The sequence below is a fragment of the Nansenia antarctica genome, assembly GCF_963989245.1.
Source record: "Nansenia antarctica genome assembly, chromosome: 1".
Lineage (NCBI taxonomy): Eukaryota > Metazoa > Chordata > Actinopteri > Argentiniformes > Microstomatidae > Nansenia > Nansenia antarctica.
The window spans coordinates 72,986,607-73,001,421 of NC_137674.1; positions in this window are offsets into that span (position 1 = coordinate 72,986,607).

Sequence of the window (14,815 nt, forward strand, 5' to 3'; positions counted from 1 at the left end):
TGCGTGTGTGTTTACAAAGGAAATATGGCAAGAAAAACTAAACAACAGCTCAATATTCCATTCTGACAATCAACAAACCTGTGTTTTTTGTCACCCTTTTATTTCTCTCTGCTTCAACTTTGTTTCCTGGTGTATCTATCTTCTGTTACTGCAAGCCTGTCCGGCCATGTTGGTCACACACACACACACGCACGCACGCACATACACACACACACACACACACACACAAACACAAACACACACACACACACACACATACACACACACACCCCTACACACACACACACACCTACACACACACACACACACACACCTACACACACAGACACACACACACACACACATACACACACACACACACACACACACACCACAGGCTTTGACGGTGTTAATTAATCATTTGTGACTGCAAGCATGCCAAGAGAGAGCTACATTACAGCCAAATGGGCCAGAGCACGTCCCAAAGAAGGAACACACACATAATGCTTTAATGCATGTATAATATGCATGTATTTTGTGTACAATTTGCATGCAAAGACACACACGCACACACACACACACACACACACACACAGAGACAGACTATACTTTTTGTTTTCGTGGTCATTGCATTGTGAGCAGGGAGTTCAACTCTATCAGATAACATTCAGGGTGTTTTTTTTGCCTTCCCATAAATGTTCTACTCCTCATTTAGTAATAATCCTGTTCTCCTCTCACTGGGACATATATCACCCGTCTCCAGGCCATCAATCTCCCCGCTGTATATTTTCTAAGGCACTTACGCAACTCTAAACTTGTCTCATTGTCTGCTTGAATACTGGGTTAAGGTGCAGGTTCTTGCCACTGGCTGCAGCAGGCGAAGTGAAGTTGGCTCAGCGGGGCAGGGCGGTTACTGTAAGATTAACCCTTCGCCTCCTCTGGAAAACCTCCCTCCTCTGACTCTGCCCTTGGTTGAAGGGGAATGTTATTAGCCACATCTCTCCCCCGAGCGTTTCCAGAACACAAGGGGTTAACGAGGAGACTTCCTGTCTTGGCAGCGGTCCCAGGCCAGGACATGCCTCTGCTCGGAGAGGTGCAGGCTGGGAAACATCTGTGTGGCAGAATCGTGAAGGACACACAAACACACATACACACACACACACACAAAGAGAGACACACACACACACACACACACACACACACAAAGAGACACACACACACACACACAACCGCAGATGCACATGGCCACACGCGCGCACGCACACACACACACACACACACACGGCCGCCCATGCATATTCTGTACACCCACACAAAGCCAACTGGAACGCTGTTTTGTATCCTTTCTTGCAGATTTAGAAAGATATGAGATTTATGTGACTCATCAAATCATATCAATTCAATGATGTGGTTCAACATGTAATTCCAATGTGCCTACTTCAGAACTAGTGGCCAAAGCCTGAAATGTCAATGTCACCAAGGCCAATATACAGCTTCACCACTTACGCAGTTTGAGACAGATTGTTTTCTGACTTACCGCAGCCTCAATCATTGCATCATGAATGCTGCGTTCGTAAACAGGCCATTACTGTATGTCAATGCACCTCAAACTGCATTTTAGATTCAGAATTGAGCCTTAAGCTCTCAATTGCACATACAGTTCTGCACGTCATTACTGTAGCTCAGACGGGACTGTGTAATGAGTAAATGGACGTAAGCCACAGTGAAGTGTGCCTCATCCAGATACTTATTATACCCTAATGTATATGTAGGTGGGTTACCCTGTTTTGGAGTCAGGCCACTCGAATGTGACTCAAAATTGAAAGGTTAGTCCCTGTAAAAAAAAACTTTACTACCCTTCGTCTGGTGAAGAGATGTGTTTTTTTTCCTTTTTTTTTTCTCTCTCCTTCTCTACTCCTCCTCTCGTTCTCTTCCACGGCCCCGACGTGAATGATGTGTTGCGTGGTGTGTAACAGGGACCCTTTTGTTTACTTAAAGGCCCGGGTTGCCAGGCGCGCGGTGCGCCACACTAGACGCCTGGTGATAGGGCGGACGGCCTAGAGCGGTGGACTAAATGAAAATCACAACACTTCAAAAACGGTCGTGGCCCGAAAAACAGCTGTTGCACATAAGCGTGTGCTGGAGGGAGATGTACTGTACAGAGGGAGGGCAGCGTGCACTGTAAAGCCTACGTTACAATAGAATGGAGAATGTTGACGGGATTGATTGAACTGAAGCCTCACTGATTAGACACGTTCGGGGGTAATTCTGGGGACCATATGCATGGCTGTCTCTCTTTCTTTCTTTCTTTCTTTCTCTCCATCTCTCTCTCTCTCTCTCTCTCTCTCTCTGTCTTTGTTCTATGGTGCTGACAGTGTTCAAAGTGGCTCTGATTACAGACAATAGGTTATTCAGTAGAGACATACAGAGAGAGAGGAGGTTGGAGGTGAGTTGTGCCCAGAGGGTGTTGGGTGGTGGTGGGGGGGCGGGGGTGAGATGGGTTTATTACCCCCCCCCCTCCCCCAAGTGTCCATGCCACTGTGCCCACTCATCTCTTGCAGGTGTTCATGTCTCTCCTGGCTGTCTGAGAGAGTGAATCCTCTCTTTGTGTACATCTACCCCCCCCCCTGACCCCCCTCCCTCCCACCCACCCCCGCGCTCCCCGCACCCCACCCCCTCGTCCCCCATCACATTGTTACTCTTCCCAGAAAGGTGCGCCTTACCAGTAAACCACCTTGTATAGGTATCACGCCCCCCCAACGCCCTACACCCATCCCCCAACCCTAACACACACAGAATGGATGTTCAATTCCCGTCCTGAACTTCTAAACTCAGAAGCTTTCTGATTATTTACCGAGTACAGCAAACAGAGTATGTTACACAAGCCCCCAGACAAGAGACACTTTTATGTTAAAAGATCAAGTCAAATTGAGTATTATTGAAGTGTGTTTATCTTGAAAGACCATTGTATTATAACTTTAAGCGCACGTATCTTATCCGAGGGTTTAGACGCAAACAAACCACTTTGAGATTGTCTTTCACCTTTTGTTTCTTTCTTATCTTTTGAGATGTACCATCCATAGTGTACCCTTCATTGGGTTCATCTATCCTCAGTTTGTCGGTTGCCAGGGAGTGGTTGCTTTTGTCAGAATGTTGCTCTATTGCATCAAAACAACAATTCACATATCTTTATATGACTCCACATAACTTATTGATCAGGCCAATGACAGTTGGCCTGGGGGAATCATTTTGAAGTGACACCGGGTCTTTACACCGATCTGATGGATCTATGGACCCCCTTCTAGATAATTGACAGGCTGGAGAGATACTGACCAGGATAGATAGACCAACGGTAGCTACATAATTGTGGACTTAGCTCTCTGGAGAGGGCCTTTGAGTTCAATGCGAACTCAAAATGACCACACTGGACAATGTCTCAGAGAAGGTTGAGCGGTGCGTGGTCCGCGATCAGTCGTAGATCATACCTTTTTAAAAGTGAGTAAAAAAGTAAAAGTAAAAATAAATAAAAGGTGCAGTATTTTGAAAGCCTTGCAAAAATAATTTGATGGATTGGTTGATTAACTGCAGCAAATGATGGACTACAGAAGAAGTGTTTTAGGAGGAGAAAGAGTTAGCATTAGCGTCTTCGACTGGGGTCCACGGGGTGAGAGAGCACGGTGGGGAACCCCAGCCACGCAGGATGTTGTCATCCAGGTGACTTGTTATCGCATCCTGTCTTCCCCTCACTGGCCCACCACAAGGCATGAAGAAACCAAGAAACCACTCACACGCGTTCTGTATCTCTCTCTATTGTTCTCTCTCTCTCTCTCTTTTACAAAAGGATGTGTTGAGCGGTTTCCTGCTCGGGAATGCACAGATGTGTTTTCTTCATTTTACTCATATCCTCTGCTTAGTTACACTGAACAGCTTTCGAGGCTTTTTTGTTCTTTCGACATCGTGCGAAACGTTGTTTTTTTTGCCGAAGCTCTCTTGTGAAACCGACTTCACTTGCTCTTTTTTAGAGTATATTGTATATTGACTATAACCCCCCGTGCAGTCTTCCATTGAAGGTGACATTTCTAAAGGTGACATTTCTAATGTGGCTCCCACCTGTCCTTGTCGATGGAAAGAGATTCTTAATGACCCTGCTGGACCTGTTTAAAAGGAGCTGACTGAGGGGAACACAGGGGAACGAATGTTACCCTCAACCCTGAGTCTTACCATGCATTCAGTTACCATCTCACAATCACAAACTTCACTATGATCTCTAGGAATTCAGAATTCAGGCCCCGAACTGTACTGGAAAAAAAAGAGAGTTAAAAAACAAAACATTGTTGATTAGCAGTAGTCCATTTCGCCTCTGTCACACTCAATGTCCAGTGTGCAGTAATGACAGAGGTACCCCACACAGCAGCCTGCAGGGATAATGCACTCCCCTCATCCCCCAGAGCATCTCCTCTCCCCCTATCCTCTCTTCTCTAATTGAGAAGTGTAATTTGATGGCACTCGTAACAGAGTTAGAAAGCAATTAGCGTCGCGGCCCGTCGGCACGAACGGCGCAGAGAGCCCACCTGTGGGTCACTTTTTAATTTGGTGAAGTGCTGAGTGCTTAAGCGCAGGGGCCCGGCTTTGATATACTCAGTAGATGGTAAATCCTGTTAGCGATAACTCCGTAAACTCCCCCCCCCCTCGCCGACCAATATCCATCTAATCCCCTGGTTAGGAGCGCACCACGCAGCGCAACAAATTATTAGGGTGTCATCTGGTCCAGGATTAAAACCTAAGACTTCACGTAAGAAAACAGAGAAGAGGAGAGGAGAGGTATGGGGAGTGTGTGTGTATGTGTGTGTGTGTGTGTGTGTGTGTGTGTGTGTGTGTTGGGGGGGTTGGAGGGAGGGTGTTTAATTAAAGCGGCTGATCCGTGCTGTTTGTTGAAGGACTAATTGCGTCTCCCCCTGAGGAGGCGGTTTCCTACAAGGAGCTCTCTCCAAATTACACTCCAGATGCTAAACCCTCACTTGTGGAGAACGCCGGCAATTCTTAAAAGGGAAGAAAATGATAATCCAAAAGAAAATATCTTTATTTTAACAACAAACCCCCCCCCCCCCCAAAAAAAAAAGGATTCACTTTGTAATTTGTTTCCTCTCTACGGAGATGTCCCCTGGTCCCTGAGGACACAGTGAGTTTGTGGACTCCGTGTGTTTGTTCTAATTAGACCGACGTTCCTGATCCCTGGTGTCGGACCCTCCGGTGGCCCTCCGTGGCCTCGGGGAGTGTGTTGAACATGTTATCCCGAGGAGGGACACTTGACCCGGGATGACCTCGGACCCTTCATTAAAGCAGCTTAGCCCCCCACCCCGTCCCCACCCCGTCCCCCTCCTCTCACTACCCCCTTCCCCTGGCCCCCCCAGGCCCCTCTCAGTTTCAGGCCTGACTGCCTCTCGGGTGTAACTTAACCCGCCCCGGAGCATAGCTAACACACTGCTAACGCGTCGTCCGTAGACATACTTGTCACTCAGTAGCCAACGTGTCTCTGTACCCCTCGACCCCTCGGGTCCACAGCCGTACTTCATCCATCTGGTTTAAAAGGCAGTAAAATGCAGGTTATGGCGGTGTTATATTCTAGCCTACATTCGGCTACCGTATACACTCCGATCCTCTGAACCACCCAGAGGCCCTGAGAGTCCCCCCTCTAGTTCTGCAGCATCTATTCAAAAGCAACACTGGACCTGGACTGAACTTTATGAGCAAGATAGTCAATCACTGTAGTTATTATGGGTATTATTGCCCCAAGTCCCTGTGGAAGGCTACTTCGGGTGTAGAGGTCTGGGCTAAACGTGGTGCAGTGTGGAGGAGGGTCGCCCTTCAGTGTCCCCATGGCCGGTTACGAGGGGGCGATGACTTGTCCCCTCTCGTAGACTCCAATCGGCCCCCGAGTGACAAACTGCAGCTGTGGGTAATGGAGCCCATCTTCTAGTCGCTGAGTAATGAAGAGGAATTATGGGAAATGAAAAGGGAATTATGGGTAATGAGGAAGGATAGACTCCTCTACCTGAGGGGACTGGTTTTTAGAGGACTCAACCCCCCTCACCCCACCCCACCCCAACCCAGCAGTAAATTCACATGAGGTCGGATTAGGAAATGGAAGGGTTCTCGGACTCACACTTGAGCAAGCACACTCTGAGTGTGCTCAGGCCTCTTAAGTTTACGGTCACGTCAACCTCTGCTCTCCTATTGGCAAAGCGAATCAGTAGGTGGAAGATGATGAAAGTTTGACTTTTTCCATGAACAAACTAACACAAACAGAGAGGCAGATAAGATAGATGCAGTCTTGTATCCCTGTTTATTTGCTCTGACCTAGCTAAGCCGTCAATACCAAGCCGGCAATATTGAAATGTTGGAGGTCGAATGTTCCAGGGTCTCAGGTCAGTGCTAATGAAACCAAACCAAGGGAATATGTTTACTTGGAAGAAACATCGGCATACACATTCAGCGGATGACCCCCCAAGATGGCGTCCGATGATGGACGATCAGAACGTCTGACCAGATACTTACACAGAGTGAGCCAGGAACCCCCCTTTGCCCTTTCACTCTGCCTCTCTGGCAGAAGAAGTCTGTGTCTCTGGCTGGCCTACGCTTTTGGACCTGTTCCCAACCATAGCAAACTCCCCCATTGGCTCACACCGACGTGTCGCTAGGCAGTTTAACCAGTCATGTCTCTCTAAACCCTCCCCAACAACTCCCACACAAGCCCCACCTCTGGCCCCCCTCTGCTTAATCAAACAAAAGAAGATGACAACAGAAAAAAAGAAAAGCAGAACGATCCCACACCACCGGACAATGACGGAGAGAAGACTGACAGAATTGTTTTGAATGTGAACGTGCCAAGCGAGAGAGAGCTAACAGCTGAAGTATGCGGGCGTTCCGGCTTCTCCTCCACGTCACTGCTATCCTCTGTCCTCTTGACATCTGAGTCCGTGTCCACAGCTGAACGCACCAGCCAGTGTTACAGCCCCCCGACGTCCAAGACTGAATGTTCAGTGACAACGTTAAATGACAGTGGTACAAGAGGCCACTTCTCCTACTAAATCTCCCCCTTGTCTCTCAATTATGTTATTAGCACATCCATTCCACCACAGGTTTGGGACTCTAGGGTGAATAATTCTGCTTCACTGAACCTTTTTTTGTTTTGTCTTTCTTTTTCACCCACACTTCATTCACTCAATCAGCCCTCTCTGCTCTTCTCAGCTCTGCTGTCCTGGCTGCCTCCTGATCATTGGTTCCTTAGGTCTGTCTGTCTGCCTGTCTGCCTGTCTGTCTGCCTGCCTGCCTGTCTGTCTGTCTGTCTGCCAGCCTGCCTGTCTGTCTGTCTGTCTGTCTGCCAGCCTGCCTGTCTGTCTGTCTGTCTGTCTGCCAGCCTGCCTGTCTGTCTGTCTGTCTGCCAGCCTGCCTGTCTGTCTGTCTGTCTGTCTGTCTATCTGTCTGCCAGCCTGCCTGTCTGTCTGTCTGTCTATGTGCAACACTCGTAGCATTTCCAGCTTGTGTAGATGCCTTTAACAGCCAGCTGCAGCTAGTCTGGGCCACAACAGGAAACGACACAGCGGCCACCAAACACTGCCCCTACAGGCCAGGGGGTGACGGCCCGTGTAAGCAAAAAAAGTGATCAATCATACTGTCACTATCCTTTATGACCCCCCGAGAGAGTAGACTTCAGCATCACCCCGCCAATCGGCTAATAGGATAACAGGGAGGACACGGTTTCAAAACCAGGAAGCGAAACCATTCCAGATAGCGAGCGAGCGGGAAAGAGGTCTCATCCTTTTTTCCTCAGCACACTATGAGTGGGAGCCGCAGTCGCAGATGGTGAACAAATGTTCTTTTGAGGCAGTGTTGCACAAGACTGGGTTCTCGCAAGGCCCAGCAGAGAGCCGGCCTTGTTGCAGATGGTTGGGAAAAAAGTGACACAAACAAACAGATTTTGCGACAAACACAGCTTCTATCATCTGCGCATGACGCCACCCAGTTGGAATCAAACGATTGTACATACGTGCCGACCATGTTTAGTTTTCCTTCTGTTTGTGCCGACTGAGTACTTGCCAAATGTACTTATTGATCGCTGTCGATCAAAGCACTTCAGACGTAGCCCCGATTCATAGCCATCCACTCTCATTTTTTGTTATTTCCCCACAACACCGAAAACTGACTTTTACTCTTGTGTTCAAACATAGATACTTTTATCTCTGAGTATTACTTTCTTTCTTTTTTTCTTTTTGTCAGTGTTCAGAGTGTTCAGTGTTCAGCACGTCATCTAACACTGACATATTTCATATATGATCTCCAATCATTATTAGAGTGTGTCAGTTCAGCATGCAGCCACTCTCAGTAGGGTAATGAAAACAAAAAAACAGTTCAGTAGAACTGTTATTTCCATTACATCTGGGATATTTAATCTTGCTCTGAATTACTACCCAGGTTTTCCTCACAAAATGGTGGTGCGGGCCATTAACACATAATTACGTAGTGCGAATATGGCCGTGTGTATGAAATACAAGCACTTGGCCGGCATTCACTCTACCAAGTACCGATTCAGTTTTATGTGCCTTAAAGAAACTGAGAAAATTGACGGAATATGTCTGGAAATTGTCGCAGGGAGCCGTCGCTTGCTACATGTGTAGACATCATGGCTTTCTTGTCACCATTCTGGCCGATGTCGCCAAGTCTTGAAAGTGAGCCAAATCCCTCTTTCAACATAGCATTAATGCTCTGGTGATTATCACTGCTTAGTATTTTGGGGGTTTTAACTGAAATGCAGACACACTGTGGATAGCTCCTACTGTACTGTATACTGTACTGTATACTGTATCACTAGATGTACCGTACTTTGATAAAAAAACTGCTTTGTGGGCCGGGGGGGATTGATTTTGAACAGTTAGGCTCTCACTCTCTGTAAGTGGTGCACTGTTTGGCATCTCTCTTAGAGACCAAATCTAATTGAGCCCATCGCAATGTAACGCATGGAGGAGAGAAGGGGCAATTCATCTGTGTAATTGTGGGGTCGCGAGGGAGAAAGAGGTTCAAATGGTATCTTGTCTATCCTGACCTGACAAGCACGTGGTTATCCATGACTGTCCTCTCTCTTTCTCTCTCTTTCTCTTTCTCTTCTGTCTGTCTCTCTCTCTCGCTTCCTCTTCCTCTTCCCTCTCCTTTCTTTTTCGGAACGTATTCATGGCCTAATCGTTAACGTGAGAACACGACATGACTGAGGAGTCGACTAATCATTGAGTTAACTTTAATAATAAGATTGGACCAGTGTGAGGGTGGACGTGACCCAGAGAGGGTTACCCTTGTGTGGTGAACAGACGTGCCCTTTGTCTGGGGGAGTAGGTGTTTTGGTCTGGATTGACGGGCCTGGTTCCGTAATTGCGGGTTTGGAATGCAAGCCCCGGTTAAGCGGACATGTTCTGACTTACTGGCCGCTATTGTTCCGCAGGAGCCTCAGAGCGAGATCTCAGCGCCACTCTGGAGACACAGCCGGCAATTTAGATTACGGCTTTTTTATTAGTAAATTTGTCCCCTGAGGTTCCATGGGAAGAGGAACCACGGCAACACAGAGAGACGTTTGATTGACCGGTTGTCTGACTGGAATAAGAGAACAACCCATGTGACATCTGTCATGAGAATCGAACACGTATGTGCGCGTGTGTGTGTGCACGTTTGCTTGTAGCATACAATTCAGATGTAGAACTGAATTAACGTTGCATTGTTATTTTTCGTTTATTATTATTTTTATGACGGTTACAGTCTACATGCACAGGGCACCGATCTGGGCTTTCATTAGCATGGCATTTGCATGAAACAGAGAGAGAGGGATGAAATTTACATTCTTTGATACGGGATGGCAGGGAAGTCAACTGTCTCCTGTGTTTCGGAGAGGCTGTTAGAGAGCTGAGCGCTTGTAGAGCTGTCTCCCTCTGTGATCTCCCATGCGTGACTTGTTGTCCAAAGTTGCACACACTTATCTACATATTCACTTCACAGTTTGTGGTATTTTGCTGTCTCATAGAGTGAGTGTGTGTGTGTGTGTGTGTGTGTGTGTGTGTGTGTGTGTGTGTGTGTGTGTGTGTGTGTATGTGCGTGTGTGCAAGCGAGTGTGTGTGCATGTGTATTTCTGTGTGCGAGTGTGTGTGCATGTGCGTGTGTGTGTATGTGTATTTCTGTGTGCGAGTGTGTGTGCGTGTGTGTGTGTGCAGGTGTGTGGGTGTGCATGTGTGGGTGTCTGTGTTTGGCCTCCAATCTCTGTAAATGTTGTGAAGCTCAAGTAGTTGACCTGTCACAGCTTGTTCTAATGAGAACCTCCCCATAGCACCCATAAGAAGAGAGCTGGGAAGCATGTGTGTGTGTGTGTGTGTGTGTGTGTGTGTGTGTGTGTGTGTGTGTGTGTGTGTGTGCATGTGAGTGTGCGTGCGTGAGATAAACACAGATTTTCAGTTATTGTACTCTTAACTCACTCAATGGCCCATCAAATGATCACTGACCAAATCGTACATGCACACGATCACATTCACAGCTAAAAGTGGTAACATATGGGTCATATATATAATATTTTCCTCCAAAATCTAATAGTCAGATACTGTCCATAGACCAGACATTACACTCTGGACACTGTGATTCGGATCTCCTTCTCTCTCTCCTTCTCTCTCTCTCTCAGGCACACGTGCACACACACACACACACACACACACACACACACAAACACACTCATTGTTCCACAGGAAATACTCTCACCACACAGAGAGCAGCCTTGTCTACTCTAGACTTAACCTTATAATAGAGTCCCTACCATTTAACCAGCCGGCTTCCGTGTGTTTTATGGTGGGCCTTGATTGCATAAACAAGATAGACCATGACAATATGTCACTGGCCAGGCATCCACTCTAGGACAAGCCCAGAGAGAGAGAGGGGGGGGGGGGGGGATGATAAAGAGAGGTAGACAGGGAGAGAGGGAAAGAGAGAGAGAGGGAGGGAGGGAGGGGGAGGGAGAGAGAGAGCGAGAGAGCGAGAGAGAGAGAGAGAGAGAGAGAGAGAGAGAGAGAGAGAGAGAGAGAGAGAGAGAGAGAGAGAGAGAGAGAGAGAGAGAGAGAGAGAGAGAGAGAGGGAGAGATGTTCATTGTCTATGTGCCTGTCTTCTGCCCATGGTAAGCAGTGGGCTTTACCACAAGTAGAGAGAAATATTTGGTTGGCCTCTCTCCTCTCTCTGTGTTGAGGTCTTTGGGTTTCTACACTTGGAGGTCCAGAGGGAGAGCAGCTGCTGCCTCTGCTTCTCATAAAGACTCACACACACACACACACACACACACACACACAAAGATAAGTACACACACATGCGCACACACACACACACACACACACACACACACACACACACACATGTACAGACAAGTACACACACACACACAGACACACACACACACACACACATACAAGTACACATACACACACACACACAGACAAGTACACACAGACACACACACACAGATAAGTACACACACACACACACACACACGAGAGCTGCCTATAATGGATGGTGCAGGTGTTAAGATGTCTCGATGTGGGAATTTCCGAAACGCCCGTGAAGTGTGCTGCTGCTAGGCCGGATGATAGCCCTGCTCAACAACACGTGACCAGGAGAAGATGTTTTACTGCCCCAGCCCACCACCTGCCCTGTAAACACCACGCAACCCTACCCTTCAATTACCTACCCCCCACCTTCCCCCCTCCTCCACCCCTCCACTCATCCACCCCCTCCACCCCTCCACTCATCCACCCCTCCCCCCCATCCTCCACCCCTCCACTCATCCACCCCCTCCACTCATCCACCCCTCCCCCCCTCCACTCATCCACCACCATCCACCCCTCCACTCATCCACCACCATCGCCCCCATCCACTCATCCACCCCTCCCCCCTCCACTCATCCACCACCATCCACCCCTCCACTCATCCACCACCATCGCCCCCTCCACTCATCCACACCCTCCCCCCCTCCACTCATCCACACCATCCCCCCCTTCACCCCTCCACTCATCCACCCCCTCCACCCTCCACTCATCCACCACCATCCCCCCCTCCACTCATCCACCACCATCCCCCCTCCACTCATCCACACCCTCCCCCCCTCCACTCATCCACCACCATCCCCCCCTCCACTCATCCACCACCATCCCCCCCTCCACTCATCCACCACCATCCCCCCCTCCACCCCTCCACTCATCCACCACCATCCCCCCCTCCACACCATCCCCGTCCTCCACCCCTCCACTCATTCACCACCATCCCCCCCTCCACCCTCCACTCATCCACCACCATCCCCCCCTCCACTCATCCACCACCATCCCCCCTCCACCCATCCACTCATCCACCACCATCCCCCCCTCCACTCATCCACACCATCCCCGTCCTCCACCCCTCCACTCATCCACACCATCCCGTCCTCCACCCCTCCACTCATCCACCACCATCCCCCCCTCCACCACCATCCCCCCCTCCACTCATCCACACCATCCCCCCCTCCACTCATCCACCACCATCCCCCCCTCCACCCATCCACCACCATCCCCCCCTCCACCCATCCACCACCATCCCCCCCTCCACTCATCCACACCATCCCCCCCTCCACTCATCCACACCATCCCCCGTCCTCCACCCCTCCACAAAGACAGTAAGTATACACCAGCGGAAGTAGAAATCCGATGACGGCCTCAATGTCACGCACGGAAGGGAATGAGGAATGCTATCGAGCGTGTGTGTGTGTGTGTTTGGTACTATCCCTCACTCGTCCGACACCGTTCCTCATTCCATTCCATGTATTACAACAACGAGCCCTCCTCCCCCGGCCTCCACTTGGTATACACACACACACACACACACACACACACACACACACACACACACCATCTTGCCACCAAGAGGTGATGAGAATTCAGACACATTATCCCACTTCGGATATAAATCAGTACAGCCTCCGTCGGACGGTGACAGCGGTAGATAATTGACAGCGCCTCCTAGCACGCGTTACGTTCGGTCGCTCGGAATGGAAATCAACTCCCAGTTCTCCCAGCGTCGTCAAAAGGGGGCCTTCGGCCTTTGTGATGCGAGGGGTTTGTGATGGCGCCGTGATCATTTTATCCCTCTTGTAAAATCTTCTATTATCTCTCCGTCTTTATTTCACTCGTAAAGAGGCGGAGGAACGGGGGCAGCTGTGCCCCGGCGGCCCCCCCTTCGGGTTCAGCGGTGTCTCCCTCCCCCCCCCCCGCCCTCCTACCCCCCCCCCCCCCTTACCCCCCCCCACCTCACCCGCCCCCCCCCCCCCCCCCATTTCATTAGGAACCAGTCGACACTTCGGAGAAACATTCAATTACGCTCCAACGGTAATTAAATGTCCCTCAAATGAGTTCATTTAAATCATCTTCTTCATTTGGGCTTCACCCCGGCGTTTTAATACGCTCCAACACGGGCTGCGAACGAGCGTGAAGCCCCTCACCCACGGGGGAATGTGTGAAGGACTGTGCTCACACACTCGCAGCCGGGAGACATTTTGCTGCGAGCTTTTTCGCAGACTCACAATGGAGGACAGTGGTGTAATGGGAGTGGATATACACTTACAGCACACGCACACACACGCACACACACACACACACACACACACACACACACACACACACACACACACACACGGGAGGTGCTTTTGCATAAGCTGACACAATGCTCTATATAAGGTAATTTACTAGCCTTGTGTGTTTCCACCGTAATGATTATGATGTAGCGGAGGAGACGCTGTGTGACATTACCCCAGATTATGTGTGATTTAACACAGGTAACAGGGAGACTCGGAGAGGGGCCAACCTTCATCCCCTCACGTCCAGACCAGACGCAGGTTTGAGGTTTACCTTTTAAAGGTTTAAGATATAGGGACTATATAAAATACTAAAATGTCACCTCAGATCCTCTGATTAGAAACGGCTGAGATTAGGGAGGCGGAATGGGGAATGACTCGTAAATACGGAGGACACGCATGACTGGATCCCCGCCGCATTAGCATTAGTTAGCGTCCTCTCGCAATGTCCTTCGCGATGCCGTGTCACATGCACACGCAGGCTATAATACAAGCAAATCCATACGTTCGGTGTCCGTGACACGCAGCGATACGACATATACGGTATATTCCGACCTTAGTCTTTGACTCCAGCGGAACATAAGCGAACGGTCTTGAAAAACAAACAGAGCTTTTCTCTCTTGTGCGTGTCTCTGTGTTAAAGGGTCCACCTCCCACCGCCGTGGCCCAGCCCCAGCACAGTCCAACATAATGAATGTAATAATTACGTGCGGGTGAACTAACTGTAAATCATTTAATGACCCTACAAGGCGAGAGTTATTTTTAAAAGGGGATTCATCAATATTCTCCTGGGGTACACGGAGAAAGGTCAAAAAATATTTCATTATGATATGAGCGAGCGTGCGTGTGTGCATGTGTGTGGAGTGTCTGCCACGCAAATGTACTGTATGTGTGTGTGTGTGTGTGTGTGTGTGTGTGTGTGTGTGTGTGTGTGTGTGTGTGTGTGTGTGTGTGTGTGGAACAGAGTAAACCTACCTCAACTTGCTCACATTCTAACAGCACTCCTCTAAGGTAACAAGACTACCTTCTTCACTCCCACATTATTCCTACACGTGTTGCTATCAGACAAACTGTAATCTATCTTCACCCTCTCTTTCTCCCCACCTTCTCTGTTTTTTCGTCAAATGAGATGTAGAGGTTATCTCTGGAATTCCATAGTTGCGCAG